The following is a 23,206-nucleotide window of genomic DNA, read 5'->3' as shown; positions in this document are numbered from 1 at the left end:
TTAACCGTTTTTAGCGCTTAAATCTTGCTGTTTTCATCTTGCCATAGACGTGTGAGACTAGAGACGTTATAGAATTTTACATTCACCATACTGCTTCCGGTTGTACAAATATCTCAAACTTCCTCATATTTCAGATGGATGCAGTATAAAGAACGGGGTCATTTACTCGACCAAAGAAAGGAATACCCACAATTCCCGTCTGATGAACGGCGTTATAACCCGGACTAAAGAAAGGAATGCTTTCCTTTTCTGTGCCAGTAATAAGATGTAAGATCATCTTACTAATATTTATTTGAAGAACCCGATGCACTATAATGCAGAATATCTGACAATATGGTTTGTTGTTTCCCTTTCTTACTCTTGTAGACCGCAGTTGTTGAGACCGCCTTTTATCAATCCGTATTGCACCGCTGAGGGCATCATCAGTTATTAAAAGGTATATAGTTAAGCACCATACCATTTAGGACGTTTATATCCTGTTCAAATAGTGTGTTCGCAAACCAAAAGAAGAAATTAAATTCATATATGGGTACTTTTTACTTTGTAGTTTTATTTGACTCCCTGGAGAACAGATAACTATCTCTGAACAGGTTGGAGTAATTGCACCCTGTCTCGCAACGAAAACTGGTAAGATTGACCACCGATAGGTATTGTATGTTATTCTCACTTAGCTGCAGAAGATAGAATAAGGGTCGTTGTATCCTCTATGCAGGTGCCTCTTAACAAGTATCCGGTCCTAAAATCTAGCAACTGAATAGCAAAGGAACATAAATCTACCTGTCTTTTACCGTAAGTAGAACCATGTCTTGGTTTAAATGACAATGCCTCTAGTGTCTTAAACTAGCACATAAGGGATCCCTGTTAAACAATACGGGTAGTAATTGTTTTTTATTCTCATGCAACTAGAGTCTAATATCTAAATTATCTTCCATCTATATCAGAATAAAATGAACCATTTATGATCCATCTATATCAGAGTAATTGGCTTCAGTGCATACTTCTTTCGTGCAATCATTGGTCATGTGAGGAGCAGCCATGCTAGATCTAAACAATGTCTTTTTTGATGTGTTGGTATTTTTGTGTGTGTAAATTACTATGAGAAGGGTTGGTGACAGATACTTTTTCTCTTTTGTAAATCAATCTTTTTAGGTCCCCCTGATATCTTTAATCCACAAGAGAAAAAAGGTCCTGAGGAAGGTGGTTCACCCACCGAAACGCGCTTCGACCGATCATGTGCGGGGGTCTCGATTTCTTCTGAGACCCTAGAATTTGACAACTTGTGAACTTGTCAATCAATACTTAGTTTCTCCCTTTTTCCCCTTTTGGTAGTGTGGTTGTGGTATGCATGTGTGTATGTTAGTGAATTGAGTTGAGTATCTAATATCAGGTGGTTTTCTTAGAAATTAATTGTGTACTATAATTTTGTATAAATTTTTCTATCACTGGTGCGTTATAATTATGTGTGTTCTTAAAAGCAAAAAAAATAAGTCTGAAAAATGTATTTATGATGAATCATGTCTTTTTATATAAAAAAGTGAAATGAAAAACTGCATTAAATGAAAATAAAAACTATGATAAAGTAAACACTGTTATATAATTCTGTCACCTTTCTTAATTATTTGATGTATATTGTTTATTGATACTTATGACCATTGAAGGAACAACTTTCTAGAACAAATTTCCTTTTTCCCCTCTGTTCCTTGGTCGCAACTTATTTCCTTGAGGGGGTCCCATTTTTCATGCTGTAGCATTCGGGGTTTTTTAACCGTGGGATTTTTTCCTTGTTTGTAAAAGTATTTTTCTATAGAAATGTAATGTCGTAATTTGTTGTTGATATGTAAATTTTCACATTGTTTGGTTAACCATTGGCTTCCCTCACATGGCCGATTATTTAGTCTTTCTGATGATGTGGGTCGTTTTGCTCTGAGACTCTTTTTGTTAGCACTTACGTTTCCAACTATAATGAGAATTCCTTTGTCTTTCCTTTCTTTATAGAACTGGTTTGTAACAACTTTCAGCGATTTATCTCGGGGGAATTCTAAAGCACACGGTAATATTGTATACACCTATACAGAAACAGAGTCCTCTTATATCACTTTATAATGGATAATTTCCAGACGTTTGGATTTTCCGATGATGACTTCAATGCTCTGATGGGTAAAGTTACGGGTGATAATGTACCCGACCCCTCTCACCAATTAGGTAACAGCGATTGGCAAAATCTTCTCAATATGCGGAAGAAATCAAAACGGATAGAGTCTCATGCATTGTACATGTTTGAGTACCTCAAGGCAGGAGTAATCCCCACAGGGCTGAGAGTGCGTAATGCCCCTGCATTATTTGTCGACATCAGAAAGTTCCTGGAGCGGTGGTCACTCATTTCTAACCGCTGCTCCAGGGACTGGATGATGCTGATAATAGAAACAGCTAAAGACATAGCATCCACACTCTTACAGGAAATCAATGACTTGGAAACCAAACTTAATGCATCTACGGCAGTGGATGAAGCTAAGAACAGCCTAGAAAAAATACAAACTGAAATGAAGGACTTTGAGGTTTACTTAACCAACAAAAAGACAGAGAAGCTGAGAAAGGATGTTGGGTGGTTTACCAAAGAAAAAATCTATCCTTATCTTACCCCTAATTACTATCAGGAAGGAACACAAGGTAATTACAACTCTAACTTCAATAGCCACCCTGGGAGGAGATACACAAACTTCTCAGACTCTGGCTCCTCGGGATCAGATGGGGATAACTACCAGGAAATGAATAACGGGCAATATAACTCTAGACCATTTAGAGGTAGATCCACCCAACGCCCGTTCAATGGAAGGGTTTTTTTACCCCGGGGCCAGTACAGAGGGAGGAATGTACGATGGCAGGACCAAGCACAAGCCCAAATGAGCCCTCAACCTCCACAACAGTACGTGAGGACACGCAATCAGCAGTACTGGTGGTAGGAAGTATAAAGTATCCCATTTCCATCACTGCAGAGAATCTACCCATTTACAACCTGTCTTCCCTACTACTTAAACCCGAGGATATACAAATTCTTAGTAAGGGACTATCTTTTGTCCCGAGTACATACTTGAACAAATTTTAATTACATGAAGATTTGTTTGCCTTCTTCCGAAAGGTGAGATTAAATACATTTTTCTCTGATCGACCTCAACAGGAGGAAGACAACAATCTTTCCGGGTGCAAACCCCCATTGACCTTTACCCCGACATTAGACATGGTAAGTACTGATGTAAGGATATTTGAACAAAGCGTTCTTCAAGATATTGCAAAAATTGTGAAAAATCCTTACAAACCTAAACCTAATCTATCTAGTTTAGAAACTGCATCTCTTAATGACTTGAAAACAAATCCTTCAGTCATTATTAAACCTTGTGATAAAGGTGGGGGTATCACCATATTTGATAGAACTACTTATGATGAGAAAATGTCTGAGATGTTGTCAGTAACAGACCATTATAGACCAGCTCAACGAAAAGAATTGGAAAGGCTAAATAAGCATATTCAAGAACTAACTCGTGAAGCATTCACAGATGGGCTCATCTGTGATGATGAATATGTTTTTTTGAATAAATCCTCCCCCGTTACTTCTGCTCTTTATGGCCTGCCCAAAACTCATAAATCAGAAACGAATCCACCTATGCGACCCATAATATCGACTATTGGGTCTTGCACGGAACCACTGTCAAAGTATGTGGATAGATTCCTCTGCCCCCTGACCCAGAAGTATACCTCCTACATTCGAGATACTGGGGACATAATTAACAAGATAGAGGGCCTACCATTTAATTCTGACTCAGACATCCTGGTGACGCTCGACATTGAGGCATTATACACCAATATTCCTCAATGCCGAGCGTTACAGGCGGTCTCAGACCTTCTACAGAGGTACCCGTCGGACCGCCCTGACATGTTCATTCTACAATGTCTGGAGGTCGTCTTACTGAATAACTTCTTTGGGTGTAATGGCCGCCTCTACAAACAAATTAAAGGGACTTCAATGGGGGGTTCTTGTGCCCCTAGTGTGGCTAATGCCTTCATTGGAGAATGGGAGCTCAAGAACATCTACAACGAACTGGCCCCATTCTTTGAAAATGTTTCCGTTTGGAAACGTTTTATAGATGACATTTTTTTTATTTGGAAAGGCCCGGAAGAACTCTTACAATCATTTATTCTTTGGTTGAATGCCAGCGATACGAATTTGAAGTTCACAGTGAACTTTAACAACTATAAAGTGGACTTCTTAGATATCAGCATTGAGGATACTAATGGTCATCTGTCAGTAAGCCTCTTTAGAAAAAGCACAGCCAAGAACACTATTCTTAAGTTCGACAGTTATCACCCTAACTGTCAAAGAGAATCCATCCCCTTTGGGGAATTCTTGCGCATTCGTCGCAATTGTACGGACACGAAATCCTTTCATAAGCATGGAGATGCCCTCCAAGATAGGCTACTCAAAAGAGGATATCCCCACCGCCTTGTGCGGCATGCTTATAAGAGAGCCAAATACTATGATAGAACGGCATTACTTCAAGGCACCAAACGTATGAAACAAAATCGGATCACATGTGTAATCAATCACTCCACCCTGAATTTCAAAATCAGGAATATTATTAATAAGAACTGGAGAATTTTAAATTGTGATGAAAATGTTCCCCCTCTACCACCGCCATTGGTAGCCTACAGAAGAAATAGGAATCTTAGGGACATGTTAGTGCATACTAGACAAAACAAAAGCGTCCCTTCAGAAAATCTACGTTCTATTGCTGGCTTACCGGCTGTCCTAGGTAACCACAGATGTGGCTCATGCCACGCATGTGACTCAGCAATTATCTCGGAGACCATCAGATATAACGACAGAGAGATTAAACTACGACACCTGACCAACTGTCGCAGTAGCAACATTGTCTATATTCTCTTCTGCAGTTGTGGCTTGGCCTATGTGGGAGAAACGGGTCGTGAATTCCACGTCCGTTACAGCGAACACAAGTCTGCCATCAAGACTAAAAAATTGTTGGCACCCTTAGTCCAACATTGTTTGGATAAAAACCATTCAGAGCAGGATATTAAATGGTCAATATTAGAGAAAGTAATCTCTAAAATAGGTCAGCCCAATGAAGTTACCCGCAAGAAACGAGAAACCTTTTGGATATACCATCTTGATAGTGTGAAACATGGACTGAATGAGGAAATTTCCTGGTATGTTACAAGATAATCATATGCATACCTTATTTTCAACCAATATCTATGCCTTTGTACTTAGTCCTTAGTGACCATCTTATGATCATACCTTACAACTTTGGTCTTTTATCTCTCTGCATCGTGTTATTCTGTATTACTCTGTACTCATAACTACCTTGCTGAACCATGCCAGAATGTATACAAAGGGCTTTTTCCGTATGATACTTAATTTATGTTACCTATCTGACGGATTTGGCTGAACTTACCCATGGAACCCTATCACTGACTATTAATGGATCCTGTCAACTCTGCATTCTCTTAGTTCATTTTCTCGTTATTTATTCTCCCTTCTTCATTTATAGTTTCGCTTCCCAACTACAACTAGCGTTATAGTCATTGACTAGCACGTCCAATATGTCCTATTAGAATATAGGCGACGGTGAAACGTTGCGAAATGGACTAATAAATCAATGTCCAACTTTTGTGTTTACCCTACTACGATACGAGTAACAAATCAGTGTCCACTTTTTGTGTTTTCTCTACTTTGACAAGATAACAAACTAGTGTCCACTTTTTATGTTCTCTCTACCTCAAAATAAGAGTCCATCCTCTATGTCAATTGTGATTCGACATTCGCCTTCTCGCGATATAATAATCTGCGAGTTCACACTCAAAGGGAGGCGTTATAAACCGGCCTTGAGACGCAGTATGCCGCTTATCGCCGATTGCCGAGGAAGATGAAAACAGACTCCGCGATTTCATACGTTCGGGTATGTAGCCATCTGAGACGCTGCCTGTCCATTACATCGGCTTAATTTCCTGCCGCGACTATCCCGTTATAAATCTTGTGCGATTAGAGGCTCTACGTTACCTTGTATTAACCGTTTTTAGCGCTTAAATCTTGCCGTTTTCATCTTGCCATAGACGTGTGAGACTAGAGACGTTATAGAATTTTACATTCACCATACTGCTTCCGGTTGTACAAATATCTCAAACTTCCTCATATTTCAGATGGATGCAGTATAAAGAACGGGGTCATTTACTCGACCAAAGAAAGGAATACCCACAATTCCCGTCTGATGAACGGCGTTATAACCCGGACTAAAGAAAGGAATGCTTTCCTTTTCTGTGCCAGTAATAAGATGTAAGATCATCTTACTAATATTTATTTGAAGAACCCGATGCACTATAATGCAGAATATCTGACAATATGGTTTGTTGTTTCCCTTTCTTACTCTTGTAGACCGCAGTTGTTGAGACCGCCTTTTATCGATCCGTATTGCACCGCTGAGGGCATCATCAGTTATTAAAAGGTATATAGTTAAGCACCATACCATTTAGGACGTTTATATCCTGTTCAAATAGTGTGTTCGCAAACCAAAAGAAGAAATTAAATTCATATATGGGTACTTTTTACTTTGTAGTTTTATTTGACTTCCTGGAGAACAGATAACTATCTCTGAACAGGTTGGAGTAATTGCACCCTGTCTCGCAACGAAAACTGGTAAGATTGACCACCGATAGGTATTGTATGTTATCCTCACTTAGCTGCAGAAGATAGAATAAGGGTCGTTGTATCCTCTATGCAGGTGCCTCTTAACAAGTATCCGGTCCTAAAATCTAGCAACTGAATAGCAAAGGAACATAAATCTACCTGTCTTTTACCGTAAGTAGAACCATGTCTTGGTTTAAATGACAATGCCTCTAGTGTCTTAAACTAGCACATAAGGGATCCCTGTTAAACAATACGGGTAGTAATTGTTTTTTATTCTCATGCAACTAGAGTCTAATATCTAAATTATCTTCCATCTATATCAGAATAAAATGAACCATTTATGATCCATCTATATCAGAGTAATTGGCTTCAGTGCATACTTCTTTCGTGCAATCATTGGTCATGTGAGGAGCAGCCATGCTAGATCTAAACAATGTCTTTTTTGATGTGTTGGTATTTTTGTGTGTGTAAATTACTATGAGAAGGGTTGGTGACAGATACTTTTTCTCTTTTGTAAATCAATCTTTTTAGGTCCCCCTGATATCTTTAATCCACAAGAGAAAAAAGGTCCTGAGGAAGGTGGTTCACCCACCGAAACGCGCGTCGACCGATCATGTGCGGGGGTCTCGATTTCTTCTGAGACCCTAGAATTTGACAACTTGTGAACTTGTCAATCAATACTTAGTTTCTCCCTTTTTCCCCTTTTGGTAGTGTGGTTGTGGTATGCATGTGTGTATGTTAGTGAATTGAGTTGAGTATCTAATATCAGGTGGTTTTCTTAGAAATTAATTGTGTACTATAATTTTGTATACATTTTTCTATCACTGGTGCGTTAAAATTATGTGTGTTCTTAAAAGCAAAAAATATAAGTCTGAAAAATGTATTTATGATGAATCATGTCTTTTTATATAAAAAAGTGAAATGAAAAACTGCATTAAATGAAAATAAAAACTATGATAAAGTAAACACTGTTATATAATTCTGTCACCTTTCTTAATTATTTGATGTATATTGTTTATTGATACTTATGACCATTGAAGGAACAACTTTCTAGAACAAATTTCGTTATTCCAATCAAAGAAAGAGCTAATCTTGAAAGTGAGAAAAGTGAAAATGGTATTCTTTTAAAAGGGCCCTCACTCACCAACCTAGCTGGAGACATGCTTCATCATAGGGTCCCCACCCAAGCGGCCTAATGCCTCTCGGGTGGGCTACAACACCTGATTACAGCGGAGGGGGTTTGGTGGTGCAAGGTGAATAATAGTGAATTTAGATTGCCTTTATTCTTCCCTAAACTTTATGGTGGAGTAATAAGGCAAGATTAAAAACAAAAACGGATCTCCTGTGAGGTTTAATTGGCCAGTAACATTCACAAAGTGTCTAAAGTGAACAGAATCACGGTCTACATGTGTCATCCTCTGTGTGCAAATTAGCAAGGCTTTCTTCAGGACCAAAAGTGGCACGTGGGGTGTGCACACGCTAAGGTGCACCTGTCTCTATGTCACAGAATTAACCGCAAACTTACGCTTTTCCTCTCAGCACTCTCTGAAAGGCAATGGTTTGTAATCTGTAAGAGAAAATAATAGATTACACTCTACAGGTAGTTCACACACTGAAGGATATTGGTCAGCAAGGTGTAACCAACCGTGCTTTCATCTGTGACGTTCAGGCCGTGCGATCAGTTATCACAACTATGGTGTATGTATTATTATTCAAATCTTGTGCATTCATGTCGCGCATCCACATCTCTCAATTTAGAACCATGGTTTCAAAAAAAGGGGTATAGTGACTCATAGCCCCCTTTATTATCATCCACACATAGACATTGCCGCGTGGGAGTGTCAACGTGCACTTTTATATCCGTTGATATAAGAATAGTAATCATACTAGTTTGGAGTTCGTCAGTCAAAACACTCATGGAGCTCGAAGGTACCATTGACGATTCCAACCTTGGCATTAAATGAGAATGAGTCACAACAATGGGAATTGGTTGGTTATCACCGTATAACCCTGTGAGTGGCGGATAGCGGTTATTGGCACTAAATAGGTGTTACTATTTTTTTCTTTGAGCGCTCCCTTGTCTTTCACCATAAACAGCCTTTTCACTGTCTTGTGTATGGCTGGGCAATGGCAGTCTGACTGCCCTAATTTTAATAGGGGGGGGTGGGAAGACCACCATCGCCACGCCCCCACGTTGACTGCCAGACGCATAATTAGGCACAAAATATTCTCTACATTGCCTGTGTAAAGTAAATAATACCATTACAGTGTCACAGTAAACCATTTTACCACGTTTCTATCTGACACCAATAAAGTACACTTTGCAATACCTGTTTCTACATGATTTCAAAGTAGCTAGCATCACCATACTAGCTTCTACAGGACTTCTGTAAAGCACAACTTGCCATGATGCCAGTTTTCGCACTGCATCGTGAAAGTGCATGTTACTGTTTTCTCATCTCTCTCCTGCCACACTTCCTCTGGCACATGTTGCTTTGTTGCTTTCAACTCAAGAAAATGAGGCAATGCAAAGCCTCTGTATTGGGATGGAAAGCTCAACAGTTAAGGAAATATTTTTTAAATATACTTGCCAGCTTTATTACTGTAAAGATGCAGTGTGCTATTTATTTATAAGCCTTTTGTGTGCTTGTGAATTCTTGCAAATACAAATGATTGACAAAACCTCTCCCACAATAGTTTTGGTTAAGGGCTTTGATAAAAAGAGCTATCAAACAGAGCTATTGACAATATACACAGAGTGGGATTTCCATCCACACCATTCAACCATTGGCTTTCTTTGACAGGCACCTTCCAGTTAGTGACAGGAAACTTTGTAAATGATGTCTTGACTCATTCCAGTGTACTATCTATTTCCCACCTAATAACATTGGCTGTATCCTTCCACCTCCAACCCAGTGCATGCATTAAACTGTATAAGAAAGTACTTTACGACTATAGAACTCTCTGTCTACAAATGTGTGTCTCTCTCCATGCGCTAACGCAGCCTATGTTAGCACATGCAGCCCAGACATATTGCCAATTCTTGTTTTAATTGGTGTTGTTTTTGTGAAATCAATATTCTAATTTTTATACGGTTTTCATGTAACCATGAAATTCCACTTTGTGGCAATGGATGTTCATTTAAACTTTCCGTGGTATGATAAAGAGCCCATTGAACAATAAGGTTTTGGGGTGTGTTTTAATGATGGACCTGTGTAATCCCATTCATTCTGGAAAATGTGTGAACTCAGTTTTTTTCCACCAAAGCTTAGATATATATTGCTGTCACAGCTGTCATATATTGTTTGTTTTTGCTCGGCCATTCATGTCTGATTATAATAGTTGGCCCAATGCCCTTTCTTCTAGGCAGACTTGTCAAAATAATACTTGTGTTAGGCACAGTATCTTCGTGCCACAACAAACATCCCTTTACCTGGAAGGAAAGGTCACATCACTCATCACAAGCCCCGACACATTCACACGGGGAAGCTCAACACCTCCAGGTTAATCAGTATAGAAGAAGACACTGTGATATGGCGCCTAAAACACATGTAAATGACACTGGCAGGAGCGCCAACTTTATCCACAGCTGATTTACTACTTTCATCTGTGAACTTGGCAGACATTTGCAGTAAGGATTAGTAACAAAAGACAATAACAGATTTCACCTTGTAAAACAAGGTTCAAGGAAAAAACATAACCACGCCCATGTGCTAAGAAAATGGCTCCAGGCAACATTGTCGGGTGAAAGTGTGAGCAGAGGAGTCTTTGATATATTGTCACTGATCACCCTTAATCCACAGGCATTTTTAGTGGAGTGAACAGAATGATCTTCTGCTGGAGCACTGTTTTGGAGTTATACCTTGGAACACTTACACTCTGATTTCACAAACAGACCATGAGACGTTTGGATTGAGTCAGTTCCTCAAGTGTGTAAAGAGCCATGCAGTTGTGTACAGTACTTAATTTGTAAAAGAATAGTGTGTGTGCCTAAAACCTTTGCTCAGAGTTCTGATGTCTGTGCTATGGAACATTAGTGTGCTGAAGCTCAAGGCTGTGAAGCCTTGATTCCACCTCATGCCATTGAAATCCCCCACAAGACACTCCCTGACTCTTTATTTCACTCTTGCAGGTTTAGCTTTCATCCTGTCACTTTTTTTCTTTCTCTTTGCCATTTTCCCCCCTGTATGTTGGTTGCCTTTATTGCTCTGGGTCAAAGTCTTATGAGGAAAAATAATCGAATATCCTAAAATGAGAGCCAGAGGGCCCCACCTGCAATGATCTACTTAAATTAAACACTGGTGTTTAATGTCTTCCTTGTTAATCCATCAGAGTGAATCTTCAGGATATTCTCTGTGTTTACATCACAAGTGGAAATGAAAGCACATTTTACCCCTTGATGAGATCACCCAAATAAACCTGCTGCTTGCCGGTTTGTCTCCCATCTTGTCTGGGTCAACCAGACTTGAGTGAGGAGGTAGAGGGGTAGGTGGAGAGACCTCATCTCCACTGCATCTCCATACATCAAAAGGTGGCCATGCAATGGGGGATGATGGGTCTCCCTCTTACCTGCCTTACCACCCCTGTCAGTTCTTTGCAGACATGAGAAACGTTAGGAAAGGCAGTGTCTGGTATTCTGCAATTAACCTTCCCTGTCAAGGCTGCACATGCCCAGTCTCTCATATGCTCTGTGAACACCAGAAGTGTTTTTAATCTCATAACCTTAACCTCAACTCTCCTAGTGTGCCCCTGGAGTAGGATCTTTACGCTCACTCAGTATCTCACCTCAGAGGTGATGGCCCTCCGATGGACCTTTCTCTGTCATAGTGAGGGGTGAAGACTCAGTATGTCCAACTGTCAGCTATCCAAAGAGGATCACTAATTGGTAGTCGACTCACAAATTGGTAATCAGGTCCAGATAGATCACTCTCAAGACCATGCTATAGAAATACAGTAAAACACTTGGTAGACCGTACCTCCTGAAGAAGATTAGTCTGACAAGAATCATACAAATTAAGAGCTCTGTCGTGGCTACATAGAACAAGAGAAAATAACCTGATGTTCTTAAAATAATCTATGACTATCTCTGTTATACATCTAAAATCAGCACAGTTTCTACAGAATAAAACATTAGACCCAATAATACTCAGACAAATTTAGAATAATGGGTTGGCTAATGTATTAAAGATCCCGAATTAATGCATACCAGTAACATTTGAAGAAGTTCAGTCATAAACCTAGCAGTTCAAAATATAAATCCACACATCTGGTTACAGTAATTTATCCTTACATAACAGCATCCATAAAAAGAGGGTTTCTATATACTCAGCTATTCAAGTTTGATTACTAGGTAAGGTAAGAAGTTGGTTCTTGACGGTTCTCTAAGCATTAAAAAAGTGATCAAGTTAAAGACTACTAGGGATAATGTTCAAGGCTCGTATTTCACCAAACTGCTCCAAATCATTCAACAGGCCGATTAATTAGCAAAGGCAAAAAAAAGCAAAGGGGTACAAGAAGGATAGTTCGTCAGGCAGGTAGGAGTCAAAAGAAAAGTGTCAAAGGGCAGCCTGAGATTAGACATAAGCTCTAATTAAAAGTGCAAAAAGCATATAGTCAAGAGCTTTTAATCAAAAGGCTCTATCCTCATCCTGTGCATCGTGGAAATATAGTTCATATTTGTCATCATGACATCCATGAATGGTCCACAATGGTCGGATTGATGGAGCAAGTATTCGCACGTTCAGCGACTTGCTCGTATCAAGAACCTCAAAATAATGTTCATTGACTAATTCAACATGTTTGTCTTACTAATATTGCACATTTCACACTATACGGGGTGTCCCAGCGAAGCTTGCCTATGTGTTTACTAAACAGTAATAACACTTGCTTAAAATGGTCGCTGCTTTGCGGGAATTTAGTCTGCGCATGCGTCGGTCATACCCATGTGATGTGACGCACTCGCAGTTCTGGAGGGAAACTGTTGCTCATGCGCAGTGCACTTAAGATGGCCACTTTGTTTCTCACATGCTATGTGCTTGCTGTGCTGCTTTCGCAAAGCTGTTTGTTCTGCTTAACTCCTAATGCTATAGTTATTATAAAGTAAGGGGTGTAGTATAGCCAATCACGGTATACGGTATACACCCGTTACAACAAAACTTTTACAACGCACTACCATTACAACGCGGGCATTACAACGCAAACCATTACAACGCATTGCGCTGGGGGCGCTCTAGGATAGGAAATAAGTTTAAATTTCTATCCAACACCTTCCCTAGTGTCCACGGGGACTGGTGTTGGAATAGAAAATTAAACTTTTCACTATCCAACACCTCGAAGCGCTATGCGTTGTAATGGACTGCGATGTAAAAACCGCGTTGTAAAGGCAGGCGTTGTAATAGCCTGTGTTGTAACGTCATACATCCACGGTATACAGTGTATTCAATTTTTTCCGAATTTCTAAATTGTTTTCGCTTACTTTTCATGTATCATACTCCGGGGGCCAGAGAGGCATTCGCGACTCCATATTTGAAGTTCCTATGGTCCCAGTCACGTGATGGGGGAAAATGAACCTGGCCGCAGTGGAAATCAGCCAGCTGGCAGCCAAAGCCAAGATGCTCCTGGGAATCGACCTATTACCCAGGAATATGTCTTTCCATTCCGCAAAAAAAAATCCTGCATACCATCACTCCGCATTTTTAAGTCCGCAAAACCCATTACTCCTCATGCCATGATTCCGCAAATTTTCACAACGCATATGACTTCACTCCGCATGCAATTATAACGCAAATGCATGTGTGGTGAAGTCATATACTTTGTAAAAGTACTTTATCTTTAAAGATATATATATATATATATATATATATATATATATATATATATATATATATATATATATATATATATATATGTATATACACACATATATATATATAATTTAAAATAAAATGAAGAATTAAGTCTTTAAAATTACACTATATTTAGAACTATATTAATAATACACACACACACACACATATATATATATATATATATATATATAAAACCCTAAAAACTAATTCCACCCTAGTCCCTTTCAAATACCCCAGCACCCTTAAACACTAACCCATCCTGACCCTAAAAATACCCCTGTACCCCAAAATCCAAACATACCCCTGAACCCTAAAAATACCCCTGTACCCCAAAACACAAAACAACCCCTGAACCCTAAAAATACCCCTGTACCCCAAAACCCAAAACAACCCCTGAACCCTAAAAATACACCTGTACTCCAAAACCCAAAACAACCCCTGAACCCTAAAAATACCCCTGTACCCCAAAACCAAAAACAACCCCTGAACCCTAAAAATACCCCTGTACCCCAAAACCCAAAACAACCCCTGAACCCTAAAAATACCCCTGTACCCCAAAACCCAAAACAACCCCTGAACCCTAAAAATACCCCTGTACCCCAAAACCCAAAACAACCCCTGAACCCTAAAAATACCCCTGTACCCCAAAACCCAAAACAACCCCTGAACTCTAAAAATACCCCTGTACCCCAAAACCCAAACCTACCCCTGAACCCTAAAAATACCCCTGTACCCCAAAACCCAAAACACCCCCTGAACCCTAAAAATACCCCTGTACCCCAAAACCCAAAACAACCTCTGAACCCTAAAAATACCCCTGTACCCCAAAACCCCAAACCCCTGAACTCTAAAAATACCACTGTACCCCAAAACCCAAAACAACCCCTGAACCCTAAAAATACCCCTGTACCTCAAAACCCAAAACAACCCCTGAACCCTAAAAATACCCCTGTACCCCAAAACCCAAAACAACCTCTGAACCCTAAAAATACCCCTGTACTCCAAAACCCAAAACAACCCCTGAACCCTAAAAATACACCTGTACCCCAAAACCCAAAACAACCCCTGAACCCTAAAAATACCCCTGTACCCTAAAACCCAAAACAACCCCTGAACCCTAAAAATACCCCTGTACCCCAAAACCCAAAACAACCCCTGAACCCTAAAAATACCCCTGTACCCCAAAACGCAAACCTACCCCTGAACCCTAAAAATACCCCTGTACCCCAAAACACAAAACAACCCCTGAACCCTAAAAATACCCCTGTACCCCAAAACGGAAACCTACCCCTGAACCCTAATAATACCCCTGTACCCCAAAACGCAAACCTACCCCTGAACCCTAAAAATACCCCTGTACCCCTTAACCCTTAAATACCCCTGCACCCCATAACCCAAACCCACCCTTAAAATACCCCTGAACCCAAAAAAAAAACATATACTTACCTTACAACTTACCTTAAAACATATACTTTTACCAATCATGCTTTTAAAATGATTTTCGTCATAAAAGCATGCGAGATAAAAGCATATAATATATGAAGGCATGCGGAATGAAAAAATGCGGAGTAAAGGTACCTGCGTACTAATGGTATGAGGAGTGAAAGTATGCAGATTAAAAAATGCGGAGTGATGGAATTTTACCATTACCCAGCAAGCCGAAGCTGAACTGTACCTGCATTTGCTACAATTGTATATAACTTTCTGTGTACCCTATTGTATTATAACATTCTGATGCCATGGGAACTGGAATGTAAGGGGTGGGGTCGAAATTGAATATTAAGCCTGAGAAAGTCTAAAATTTAGGTGATGTGATGACTTAACCTCCTCCCTTGACCAATCAGAATTTAGGGAACCTTTCACTTGTAACATTGGTGGGTGGTACACTGACCCGAAAATGGTATAACTAGCCTAGGTTTAGCTAGAGAAATTGTCCGACTTGTCCGAATAGCTGACCTGTCACTGACCCAACGAACTCTATAGGTGATTGATACAGAGAGCTGCGGAGCACTCTGTCCGTAATTTCTACAAACTCAGTCGGGGTTTGGGAAACCTTGAGTGCTGGCGAAGCACTTTGCTGGGAGATTCGAAAACCCAATTGGGGTTATTGGCAGATTCCTTGCAGAGAGGGAGTAGCGCAGGCGTTGCATCCGAAGCTGCAGGTGTTGGTCGTACCCTTTGGAGAGCCCGGTCCTGATCCAAATCCTGGGGTTATCCTGTCCTGACTGTCCATTGAGCCGTACCTGCTCGCCTACTGGCAGCCTAAGTCCTTGAGGGTCCTTACCCGCCTTTTCCAACTGGCCCGTGGCCAAGGTTAGTCTGCAGCCTATCCTAGGTAAATATATTGAGTGTGGGTGTTTGTCTAGCTACGTTTTCTCTCTCCCATATAAAGCATAATTGTCTATGTCCTTGATCCTGTTCCTATAAATAAGGTTTTCATGAGAACTCGTCTATTAGTATGCTCCACTGTTTCCCTACCCTTAGTTGAATATTAAACTGAATGCATATATAGTGTGTTCCATTCTTACCTTCCCCTTAGAGAATAAACACATCTTGATAAATAACATTTCCTAAGTTTCAGTTCTTTGAACCGTTAGTGAATTTCGAAAGTCTACTTTGATTAGGATGTTCCCTTTCTTTACCCGCCTTTAGAGAAGTTGTGCAAGACTGCTGATCAAATATAGCGTGTTCCTTATTTTCCCCTTCCCTTTATTTCTGATTTCTAAATGTTTCTTGCTCTCATTCATAGTTACACTATTTTCTTAATCTTAGTAATAGACAGTCTATTCTGTGTAAATTTGTGGCTCATGGCATCAGAAGAAGAGGATTGAAAATTTAGATAAAGGTGTTGAAAACTTCTTGCGTTTGTGGTTATTATAAAAAAGTGTAAACATATTTTTGCTATTGTATTTTGTGAAGACTGTTTATCTTTTCAGCTAGCTCCTGATCCATTGTGATCTTAGGTATCTGTGACGAGGATTGGTAAGTCAGGTATATTGGAAATAAATAGAAAGAAACATGGTTACTGGTAGTAGAGTGTAGGTTACCCAATTAAATAAGTGTGGATAAAAAAAAGATTATGGGCCCAAGAGTGCATATTTGGTAATAAAATAGTCGGGTGACCTGCGCGCTCTATCAGTAATTTTCTGGTAGCAGAGCGATGGTTAGGACTAGTTAAGATAGGTAGAGAGGTTGCTTACTGATAAATTGTGAAAATTAAAAGTGCAGCTAAAAATTATTTTTTCCGATCGATCGAATGTGTAAATAAAATAGTTTTAAATGCTATGAAATGTTTTATAAGCTTTGATGAAATGCTGCTATATGATTTTTATGTATTAATCATTTGTTAGTGATTGTTATATGTTGTCTGGAATCCCCGGGGGCTGAATAGCGGGTGGTGAGGAGAATCCACCTTGCAGAGAGGTCACTTACATCAAGGAAAATTAGTGCATGGTTAGGCAGAACTGGAAGCGCTAATTAGGGTTTTCTGTATGAACAGTTGAATAAATGATAGCAACGAGTTCGCTATTGAAACTTCAGTCGTGATATAACCTAGTAAGGGTCACACGAGAAGGAGTAGTAGGTTCATCGGAGCTTGAGTGATAGCAAAGGAGTTCGCTAGTGAAACTTTAGACTTAGTATATATCCCGAAAAGAGTGGATGAGTCAAAGAAGTAGCAGGTTCTCTAATGCTTGTTTGAAGTGTAGACAGAGGGGTCTATCTGCAGTATATGAAAAGTATACGGAAGAGGTTTACTTGCAGTGAAACAAATCTTTCTTTTCTAGACACTTGAGTACAGTGGCAAATGTTTTACGTTGTAAACTAAATAGAGCACTTGCACTTTAAGAAATAAATCAAGTTTCCGTTACCTTGTGAAGGAGGGAGTCAGTTGCGGAGCTGCGCTGTGCCGCAGCTCCGCAACTGACTCCCGCGCTGGTATTGGTCAGAACAGCGGGTGTGTAGCGGAGCTGTTATTGTAAAGGAGGGGTGAGTGCCGGAGCGTGAGAACGCGTCTCACAAAAAGGCCGCGCACCCATTGGTTGAGATTATTTGCAATCACAGTGTTGATTGGTTGTTGGAATTTACAAAACGCCCTAGCATTGGACGGAAATTAGTAAACAATCGTACGTATTTTTCCAAATTGTAAGTTTCACAAAATATATGTGGTATTCGCTTAATCCCGAGACTCGACCTGATCCTAGGTACTTAGGGTTTGCGAAAGATCAGTGGAAAGGTCGTAGACTAGACGGAATGTACGGAAGCAAGAGAAAAATGACTTTTGCCGACAAGGTTAAGAATTATTTCAAGAAAGACAAACCTATAAAAACGAGAGAAGGAGTTATCATTCCACCGCCTAATACTCCCGCATCATTTATGATGTTTGACAAAGGATATCATACCTGTGTATGGTTGGAAAATTGGGTGAGATACACCAAGGATGACGGAGTCTTAGCATTTCCCTTAGATGGTACCTTTAATGGTAGGATTTTATTCAATTTAAGGACCCGTATGAATGACTTACATCCCAGACCTAGACTGACGCAATATGAGGCTTTAGAAGAATGGGAGATAGAGGCTTTTGAACGAGACAGACCCCGAATGGATAAGGGTTTAGAAAATTTTATCCAAAGTCCATGAGGGAGACCCGAGAGAATAAATTGAAACAGTGGAGACAAAATATGATAGTCGAAGGACTGTTCCCAGTACGTACTGTAGATGAACCTGTAGGAGGGAAAAAGCCAGAGAAAACCCGACACTTAATGACAACGGGTGATTCAGAAGATGAATACATGGAGGATTTATTAATGAAAAACCCACCTCCATATGATGAAGATTTTAGGTCCCTGAGTACGAAAAATCCATTCCTCAGACATCCCAGGAACAGAAGGGCAAGTGCATCTGAACTGATAGGTCCAGGTTATAGGCCAAGTGACAAAGAAGGGTCAAGCATGTCTGATCCAACTGCCCCAAATTATAGGCCGTCTTGTGATGAGGGACCAAGTATGACAGTCCCAACTGCCCCGAATCTTTACCCTCCAATAAATCCACAAATAGTACATGACACCTCCATAGAAAAGGTCTTACAGGACCGAGAGGGAGAGGCGTTAATTAAACAGAGAACTGAATTAATACAGAAAATAACACAGTTAAATTCAAGTCCTGAAGCCCTGACCATTCCAGTAACTATTGGACCAGTTGTTCCTCTTTATGGGGATAGACAGGCTAGTCCAAAAACTCCAGTTATTACCCCAGCTGTGGTTCAGCCAAGAAAAGAACCCTTAATAGTTGATGACCAGGCAAGTGAATGCGAATCTGTAATGTCCCTGATGGATTTGCCCATAAGGGAGCCTGAAAGCAGCTCACAGAGAAGAAACACTCAGACTGGGGCAAGGGAGGTCCAGATAGAGTCAGCTTCCAGTATCAGAAGTGCCACAGTAGTGACTCCAGAAGAAATCGATCGATGGACCCGAGAGTTAGAAAAAGGAAATCCGCAGCCAAAACCACTAGATATTTACAAATTAAGAATTGAATTGGAAGAATTGATGGCTGGGAATGTGGGACTGGACAGGCTAAACACCCTCAGTGAGGAAGAGTTGTTGTTTATCTGTAAGAGCCTTACCAGAAACACTAGAGTGTTCCATGAGAAACTAATGGACACAGCTGCTAACATGGGAATAGACGTCAGCAAGTCCAAAGTATTGCAAAAGCCCTACAGAGCAGAATTTTCTGACAAAGATTTAGAAAACATGAATGTGTCAGGGAAAAAGGTTCAGATTAGGGAATTATTGAATCTGTTGCAAAAATGGGGAGACTTAGATAAATGGAAAGCCAGATGGGCAAAGAAAAAAGGAAGATAATAGATCCAGACAAGTGTCCTCTGAATATGTCTTAAAAGAAGCTGACAAAGCAGAAACTTTGTATCCCATGCGAGAAGTGCCAGGTGGAAAATATGTATATGTTCCATGGTCTCGACATGATATTGTGTCATTCACAAATGATTTCCCAAAATTACGAGAGAAACCTGTAGAATGGTACAGACAGGTTGAGAGATTTATTAAGGTTCAAAAATGTCTCCTGAAAGATCTAGATGGGTTGTTTGACATTGTAATTCCCGTAGATTTGTGGACAGAATGTAAAATTGCTGTAGATTGGCCAAGTGAAGAGTTCCCCCGAGACCCGAGGACAGGAGCCTCCTCAGGGGAGGTGATGAGAAAATATGACCAGGTAATACTGTACTTGAAAAGAAAGGTGCCTGCAAAAGAAACTGATTGGACCCGCATAGATAGAACTACCCAAAATCGTGATGAAACTGTACACTCGTACTATGAACGACTATTACAGGTGTTCAAAACATATAGTGGACTAGGCAACATTGAAATGAAGGATATGACCCATTTTATTTATCGATTCGTGTTAGGGTTAAGACCTGAAATTTCTCAGTGTATTAAAGACAATAAAATCTGTTGGCAAGCCAAGCCTATAGACGAGGTCTTGAAGTACGCCAAGTATTGTAAGGGTGAGCTAGAAAATAAACGAAAAGAACTAAAGGAAAAGGTTATGTGGGCACAAGTAAAATTAGCAGAGCAGCAAGAAAAGCAGTTAAGTAAAATGAATAATAATACCCAGAATCCAGGCCCTGGGGGTGGAGGAAAGCCCAGAGTAAAAATGAGTCGAGAGGAGGCCAAAAAGAAATTCCCCTGTCACGGGTGCGGACAAATAGGGCACTGGAGAGACGAGTGTCCGGCGGTACAGAATGGTAATGTACAAACAAATGATTTAAATCCACAGGTGCAGAATGAGGGACCGCGAAAGACCCAACAACAGGTAAAGCTGCCACAGTTGCCTCGCGCACCTAGGCCAAACTATAGGAGCAAAGCACAGAAGGGTGAGGAAGCAGAGGTGTGGGAAGGAAGGGATGACAGAAATGCAGCAGTTTCGCAATTCCTGTTGAATGATACATTCCTCTGTGATGAACCTTACTGAATGTGCCTGAGGGGGGAGGACGAGGAGTGCGTGCTTGGCGCCTCCTTGCCGGTGGACCAGTCAGGGCCATACATTGAAGGAAAGGTTGAAGGAAATGATGTCACCTTTCTGTTGGACACTGGTGCTACCCGTTCTACTGTAAGAACAGCAGACGTTCCAAACCTACCCCTCTCGGGAGAAGCAATCCAAGTAGTGGGCGTTTCTAATCAGTTAATTAGTACCCCTGTTACAGAGCCAATGGAGATCACAATAGGGAACTTCAAAGAGATGCACAGATTTGTAGTCTGTGACTTGAGTCCTGTGAACTTACTAGGACGTGATTTGTTGTGCAAAATGAATTGTACCATCTTTTGCACACCAAAAGGTGTTGAAATTCAGACCCCAGATGTAGATGGAATTTACAAATTGATGTTAATAAGGCCTGACTCAGAAATTAAAAGACTGACAATACAAGACTTACCTGAAGAACTCCAACAGACAGTGAAACCCGAGGTATGGGATTTTACCGGAAAGGATGTAGGATTAATGGCAAATGTTGACCCAATTAAAATAGCCATAAAGGAAGATGCAATTTACCCAAATACCAAACAATACAGGATGAGTGCAGAAGTAAAAGCAGGGGTTGCTGTTGAAATAAACCGATTGTTAGAAGCAAACATTATACAGGAAGTGATGTGCAGTCCTTGTAATTCACCCATAATTGGAATCAAGAAACCTAGTGGAAAATACAGGGTAGTGCAGGACCTGCGCAAGGTAAACAAAATCATTGTTCCTTGTTGTCCTATTGTTCCAAACCCTGCAGTGATTTTGTACCTAATTCCATGGAATGCGGAATGGTTCACCGTTATTGACTTATGTCACGCATTCTTTTCAATCCCCTTGCATCCAGATAGCAAATTTCTTTTCTCATTTGAGTTCAACAGTCATGTCTACGTCTGGAATCGTGTTCCCCAGGGGTACACAGAGAGTCCTTCGATTTTCAATCAGATTCTGAAAAAGTGCCTTGAATCTTTGGTCTTACCTGGAGAATTAGTTCTGGTGCAATACATAGACGACCTCTTGGTGGCGTCTAAAAGTCGGAAAGACTGTGTTATTGACACCATTGCCTTACTGAACCATTAGGTAAAGGAGGGCATAAAGTATCAACAGATAAATTGCAGTTCTTTTCCTCGTCAGTGAAATATCTGGGGCACCAGATAGAGAAAGGTATTAGGAAAGTTACCACAGAAAGAATTAGGATCATTCGAAACATGCATCCACCCAATACTCAGAAAGAAATCAGAATGTTCCTCGGGGTTGTAGGATACTGCAGGCAGTGGATTGTGGGATTTGCAGTTCTAGCAAAACCATTGATAAAAATGACAAAGAAAGGAGCAAAAGACCCAGTAGAATGGGATGATGAAAGCATGTCACACGAGACAATTTTGCCCTGTCAGTCCTAATCCAAGCGCATGGTTTGACCAGGCGTCCGTGGCATATTTTTCTGCCACTTTGGATCCAGTGGCTGCTGGATTACCTGGATGTCTAAAAGCAGTAGCTGCAACTTGCATGAGTCTTGAACAGAGTGAATCCATCGTTATGGGACATCCTGTAACTGTGTATGTTCCACATGCAGTTGTAATCTTACTGACCGAACTAAAACACAGTACCTCACACCTAGTCGGCTGACTAAGTATGAGAGAATTCTGGCGGGTGCAGCAAATGTAACCATTACTCGATGTAGCATATTGAATCCAGCTACCTTATTACCTGATTCACTCATTGCAGAAGCGAAGGGAGAGGTCGAGCATGATTGCATTGACCTAACCGAGTTCAGTACAAAGCCACGCCCAGATATTAGGGAAATGCCCCTCCCTGTTGAAGATATCGAACTGTTTGTGGATGGCTCGTGTCTAAGACATGAGAATGGAGGTCTGAGTGCTGCAAGTGCAGTAGAAGCATCCTATTTGTTTGGAGTCAAGTCTGCACAAGTAGCCGAATTGATTGCATGGGCAAGAGCCTGTAAAGCTGGGAAAAACAAAAGAGTAATCATATACACGGATAGCCAGTATGGTTACGGGGTTGTGCATGACTTCGGCCAATTGTGGCTGCAAAGAGAGTTCCTGACTTCTTCAGGTACTCCTATCAGAAATGGAAAGGTGGTACAGGAACTACTGGAAGCAATCCAGTTACCAAAAGAATTGGCAGTGGTCAAATGTGCTGCTCACAAATCTGGAAATGACAATGTGACAGCAGGTAATCGATAGGCTGACCAACTGGCCCAATATTGCGCAAGATATCAAATGTCAGTTAATATCAAATTGGGAGGCGGAAACAGCTGCCAACTTATGGTCTTTGAGGATGTGCAAACATGGGACGAATTGAAAGAATGGCAAGATGCTGCAGGGCCAAAGGAAAAGAGAAGATGGAGAAAAACTGGGTGTCAGAAAAGGAATGAGGATGGTGTCATGGTGTCCAGTGATGGTATGCCTGTGTTGCCAGATAGCCTGCTTGCTCCTATGGCTAGGCTCATACACGGGGATACACATGTGGGAAGGGATGCTATGGTTCGTCTTTTTAAACAAACATGGTACAATTCGAAATTCAGAAACATCGCAGAGGCATTCTGCCAGAGGTGTCTAACATGCCAATAATGCAATCCTGGAAAGAGAACAGTAGTTTTACCTGGTATAATTGGAAA

At 40.6% G+C, this 23,206-nt stretch overlaps 1 pseudogene; it reads left to right on the top strand.

The window, feature by feature from the left end:
- Positions 1 to 18,860: 18,860 nt before the first annotated feature.
- Positions 18,861 to 20,526, top strand: LOC147677976 (uncharacterized; annotated as a pseudogene).
- The last annotated feature ends 2,680 nt before the right edge of the window (positions 20,527 to 23,206 follow it).

This window comes from Lissotriton vulgaris, chromosome 12 (genome assembly GCF_964263255.1).
Source record: "Lissotriton vulgaris chromosome 12, aLisVul1.2, whole genome shotgun sequence".
Classification (NCBI taxonomy): Eukaryota; Metazoa; Chordata; class Amphibia; order Caudata; family Salamandridae; genus Lissotriton; species Lissotriton vulgaris.
The sequence above is the reverse complement of the archived record's forward strand: the minus strand, read 5'-3'. Positions and strand labels throughout refer to the sequence as shown.